Raw genomic sequence first — 6000 nt, 5'->3', positions numbered from 1 at the left:
CAGCCCAGGAGATGCTGGCTTGGGGGGAAATTGCATTGGTACAAGAGAGTGGTATGGCTCCAGGCAAAGCACTCTCTTTTTCAGAGGTGAAGAGCAGCATTGCATGGTGAGGCATAAGTCAACCAAATGCATCCCTTTGTGTAGCCTGGGCTGCCACATCCCTGTCCATGCCGGAGTTACAAGGGTGGCAGAAAGCGACAGGTTGTCTATTTACAGCGCAGAGCAGGCAGGGATAGGAATCTCCCTTAAAAAAACCCAAAATAAAACAAATGCAAATAGTTCTAAACCCATTCCTGCAATGAAAGTCATCATGCATAATTCAGTGATAATGGAGACGTTAAAAACCCAATGAAGTCAGCCTTTAAATCTCAGAAATAATCAAGTGGCTGCTTCCCAGCCAGGAGCTGTCAGCTGGAAAGTCTTTGCTGTGGCCGGCACATATAGACCCCATCCAGGGAAAACCTTGGAAACCTGAGGCACTTCAGCACATCCCCCAGCAGCTCGGTGTCCCCAGGACTGCAGGGACTCAGGTCTGGCAGCATCACACCCAGCTCAGCTACCGCATTTCCACCCCCGTCTCTGGGACACCCAGTCAAGCACCCGCTTTCCCCCTCTGGTCCCCGCACCCATTGCCACCCTAATCTCCTCCTGGCAGCACCTGGGTCCCGCAGGGCGGAGGATGGACAGCAGCAGGACCCCCCTGTCACACAGCTAAGCCTATCAGACTGGGAAAGCATTAAAACCGGCATTTGGAGAGGAAATGTGACACCTGGATATTACACGATGTAATGGAATCAGTCAGGTGGTAAATGTAGCTTTTAAATAGGTTTTGTGTTCCCCATTAGCTTGTCTGATGCTGATTAGTTCTGACGGGGAAAGGGCTGGTCAGCAGCTTTTCCTGGTGAGGCTGCTCCTGTGCCTGGTGCTGGGGATGCCTGTGGGATCGGCCACTTGCCAGGGTGGCAAAGGAGCTGAGTGGGACCCAAGTGCTCCCTGCTGCAGCATCCCACTCCCTCTGCATGGGCGAAGGCTGCCCCGGTCTGTGGGCACCCCTGCAGCACGGGCACCCTCCTGCCCCCGCTGCCCCTGCGTCCCCCAGGTGGCTTGGGGAGACCTGGGGAGCCCAGGTCTGTCACCCCACATTTAGCAAGAGGGGCCCAGTGTGGAGGCAGCGGTGCCCTCAGATTAGCAGGCACTGAAAGGTAACGGCAGCAAACAGCAGACACTACTTGAGGGAAACTTCTGAAATTGTCTAATTGCAAATAAACGAACACAGTGCTAATGCATGCAAACAGCAAACACCCTGCACGCCGGCTCTGGAGGCTCAAGCCACGTATTACAAATGCTTGGTCTCAAATCAGGAGTATGTTTAAATAAAACACCTAAATATTATTTCTTCGTTATCTCCAAAACACAAACAGGTGGGAAGGAAAACACGGCAGCAGGCGGCTGGGCAGCCTCAGCCTGTGCCTGCCAGCTTAGACCCAACGTGTCCCTGTGGCCCTCATGGGAAGTTCCGCTCTTCATTCCCATCCACAGGGACACCCCCAGCACGGTCCCCAGGGCAGGCATCACCGTGGTGGCAGCTGCAGGATCGGGTCCCTGGGGAGGGTCCTGCTGGGCAGCTGCCTGGTGGGGATGAAGGACAAGAACGGGGCCTGTTTTATAGCCCTGGGGCATCTATCCTGCTCAAGCCAGGACAAGGCTCGGGGGGCTGAGCTGTGGCCTGGGCAGCCAGAGCGCTGCGTGCCGCAGAGCTGGCCCTGGCTGTGGCAGGTCCGGACAGTGGCCCCTGCCCAGAGCTACGGCACATGGCAGCAGCCGGTGAGCAAAGGCAGCGAGTGCCAGGGCCTGGCAAGCATCTCCAGTGGGGGCTCACCCCTCACCGTAGCTCCTGGCCTCCTGCCCAGCCAGCCCCCAGGGATGTCCAGACTGGTGGTGAGGGCTGTCGATGTACTGGTGAGGGCTGTGGATGTACTGGGACCAGCGGGCTCAGCCCTCAGGGCAGCCAACTCTGCTCTGAGTGACTCAGTGCCACGCTTCCACCAGCCTGGGTAACACGGGCTGGAGACAGAAACTGTCTGCTGGGTACCCTGGGCCCATCTGTTCTCCTTAAAAAAAAAAATTAAAAATTTATACATTCTGGAGAGATCATCTGTATAACTACTTTCTCCTTAACAATCTGGGTTTATGTCTGGTTTTTGCTTCCTCTGTGCTTTCAACATTTCACACCCATCCAGTGCACTCTCCCCTCCTCCCCTGGGAAGGAGGGATCACTCAGTCCTGAACCTCAAAGCTCTGCAATTTAGGAAGAGAAAAAGCACACAGAGGTCTTCTGCTGTTTATTCCACTATCAGCAACACGTATGAGCACTGTCACAGGTTTATCTAGTGCTATTATTCTGCATTTTTTTCAGCCAGACAAGGTTTGTGAAAAGGTTTTATCTTCATTCAGTTTCTAATAAGAACAGAGAGAAGTTGTGGGGTTTTTTTTTTTTCATTGCTTTGCTTTATACTATGAGCTTTTCAGTACTTAACAGATTTTTAGAGCTACACAGCAACTGCCTTTATTCTTTTCACTTGCAGTTAGCTCTCCCATGTTTTCTCAGGATAAAGCTTATTAAAAATGCATAGAGAATAGAGGCTTATGTAGAAAAAAAAGCTAAGAAAAAAATTTATTTAATTGGAATTTGGAAAGAGTTGTACTATCACAGGTTTAAAATCCAAACCAGATTTCCAAACCCAAGCTGGTTAGATTTGCTTTGGCCCAAAACCTGTTTTTAAGAAAAGTGTTTAATGAAAGTGTTAAAGGAAACATCAAGTCTGAGTTTCTTAAAATTCTGCAGTAAAGATGTTCGAAATGGAAAAAGCCATTTGACTCAACACGTCTAACTTCCAGCCTAAGTGATCTCGGGATAAATCTTTACTTTTTATTTTCCATTGTCAGTGCATGGGCAGGTTTGTCGCACCTCGCCTGGCAGCTGCGAGGACAAAGCACAACCCCCTTCCTGCTCTGAGGAACGGTTCCTGTCCAGCAGACAGCCTGGGGAAACTTTTCTGCTGACGGTTTTGGTAGAAGGTCGTGGGTTTCCAGTGAGGGGTCAATGCCCACACCAGGCTCACCTGTGGGGTACCCCTCGGCACCAGCAGTGCCACTGACGGCCCCGCACCGGCAGCCTGACTGTCACCAGTGACAATCATCAGGTCCGAGGTGTCCCAGCCCCTACATCCCCAGATCTCCTTCCCCAGATGATGAGAATACCCAAATGACAGTAACATCCAGCTTCATTGTGATTTCCCTTTCTCAATAAACAGTCCATCATTTCTCAGGAAGGTTGAGTAAAAGTCAATATTTTAATTGTACTATAAGGTCTTTCACAAGCGATCAAAAATTTAGACTTGTTTCCTTTTAAAATGAGAACATTTATTCAAAGTAGGTAAAAGCATCCTCCTTGCCTAGCATGTTGCTAAGGAAAGAATATTGTTTTTTTACTAGAATAACTCCTGCTATATACGCAAGCACTGATGTATTACTGATATGCTGGTAATTTTCATTGTCTGTTTATGAACACAAGCCTAAAATCTTTCCCATTCAATCTAGTAAGTAGTATTGCCATATGAGTGTGTACTGGATTCTTAATCACTTAAACAACAGCTCTGAGAACTAATTAAGAGTCTTCAACGGACAGTAAATGTTACTCCATAGCTCAAACAGCAACGGGGGCTTCCCCCAAGACACAGCCCAGCCTTCAGCGCCGCAGGCATGGACGCACCACGGGCAGACGTTCCAGCAACACCAAGTTCACTTCAAAATGTCTGGCTCGAGCGGAGCACTTTTGCCAGTGTGTACGCTTGAGAGACCCGAAAAGTACAGAAAACAGTATCAAATAGGCCATCAGTTTTAGTTTTATCCTCTCTATAAAATACCTCTAGCAAAGCTCTGCAAGCAACAACAAAAAATTTAATAAATGCACTGCACTTTTTAACCCCTGCTTGTATAAAGAACATAAAATAATACATAGTACTTTCCAAATTTCCTCCTGAGCATCAACAACTCCTCCGTGCTGCTACAGCCTCCCACTCCGGCAGGGCTCCTTGGGCAGAGCCCCAGCCCTGAGGCTGCAGCCGCTGCAGCCTGCCGGGCTGTTCACCCTCCCCACCAGTGCAGCCTCAGCGCTGCAGCTTCTGTTGGGATCCTCTCTGCTTCTATTTTAAATGTGGCTTATTTCCCTTATTTTCTCTGTCAGACATTCAGGCGTAGCTAAGTGTTCCATCTAATCTGTCCTGTTTACGCACAATAATCCCTATTCCCACCGCACTTAGAGAATTAGGAAGCATAAATCATTTATACTTGCCACAGTAAGTTTTTACACAGGAATATTTGGGTCTCCTGAAGTGCCAGTTAAGAGCTGCTAAAACACAGCTTAAATGTGCCAGCACAGCAAATCCAAAGCGTTGCTTGTAAGCGTCATAAATGCAACGCTGATGCAAGGAACACTGTTTTTAGCTAAACTGCTCTGTTCCTTCTAGCTTCTTCTAGAAACCCAAACTTTAAAGTGATTATTCCAGCAGCTTGTAGAACTGCACAAAAGAAATCAGAAGGACTTTTCTAGGCAGCGTGGCAGCCAGGAAACAATGGCATCCAGGGGAACACAAACAAAATCCTGCTTCACAGGCTCTAACGAAATTGCCTTAAGGGTCTACCATATCAATAAAATATCACTGCAGATGTACCTAAGCTGGAGCCTTCATTGCCTTTGCTTTGCATTTCAGGTAACATTTCCTGATATTTCCCACTGGCTCTAGCCAGTGCACTGCCACTGCGGCTTTATGGCTGGTGCTCGGCATCCCGCTGCTGTAATCCTTCCTGCTCTTGCTCTGCTTCGGTGGTTTTTTGGTGGGTTTTTTTTTTTTGCCTGTGCCAACACAGGCTCTTTTAAGTGTCCCTTAAAAATAAAATGCTACCAGGACAGTGACTCTAGAGATGTAGATATATTTGCGATGGTTCCAGGCTGTGTCCTAAGGGGGGTCAGGAACAACTGCAAATTTGGCAACACACGTGGCTCCGCATCACGCTGCCTGGCTTGGCACCAGGCACCTGGAGCCCAGAGCATCCCTTTGCTCGCTGCAGGTGTGAGGAGGCTGACAAGCCCCAACGAGCACGAACAATCAACGCACACACGAAAAAAAACACCAGGCACCAAGACTGAATTATTAACCAGGGAACCCTTTTATCCTGATTACTTTCTTCCAGTCAAATAATAAATAAAATGGTTTCTGGGCCTTGGTCCCACATGCACTTTAGAAGCCTGGGAGCATCGCTTCTGCCTTGGACCCAGAGGTCCGAGCCACCCCCAGGGGTCTCCATGAACATGCCAGGGTGGGGTCCTGGAGCTTGGCAGCATCAATCTGCTCCTCTGCTGCATCACCACTGGCACCTCTCCCTCCCAAAAACCTCCCCGTCCTCCCTGCTGAGGAGTCATTACCAGCCATTGCTCCTTTTGTAAGGCTGGCAACAGCCCAGCCCCTAATCCACCTCCCTGCTGCTTTTCCTGTTGTTAATTGAAAGAAAAATAAAACAGGCGTGCAATTGCCCTAGAGGTGAGAGGAAGAGTGGTACCTAGCACGAGGGTTGCGGTTCCTACCATGGTCACGTTCCTATCATGGTTCTGGAGCGGCACCGGTGTCGGTGGCCACCCGGCTGTGGGCTGCAGCCCAGGGGAGGCACCGAGCCAGCCCTCGGCTGGGATGCGGGAGCAGCTCACTGGGATGAGATAGGCACTGGGATGGAAGGGCCGGAGGTCTATGGTGTGGAGACACCCCGTGTTACCTGGGGGAGGACGAATCCTGACAGACGAGCACCCTGCCTGGGAGGCTGCTGGCAGGATGGCTCCCCTGAGCCGGAGTGGTTTTATTTTCCTGAAGAGAAGTCGTGCAAGTTGTCATGGAGCCAAGTTTAGTTATATTTGACATGTGGAAGTACTGGGGAGCCTCATCAGAC

Source organism: Falco biarmicus, chromosome 3 (assembly GCF_023638135.1).
Source record: "Falco biarmicus isolate bFalBia1 chromosome 3, bFalBia1.pri, whole genome shotgun sequence".
In the NCBI taxonomy this organism is placed as follows: Eukaryota; Metazoa; Chordata; class Aves; order Falconiformes; family Falconidae; genus Falco; species Falco biarmicus.
Note: the sequence above shows the minus strand (reverse complement) of the source record.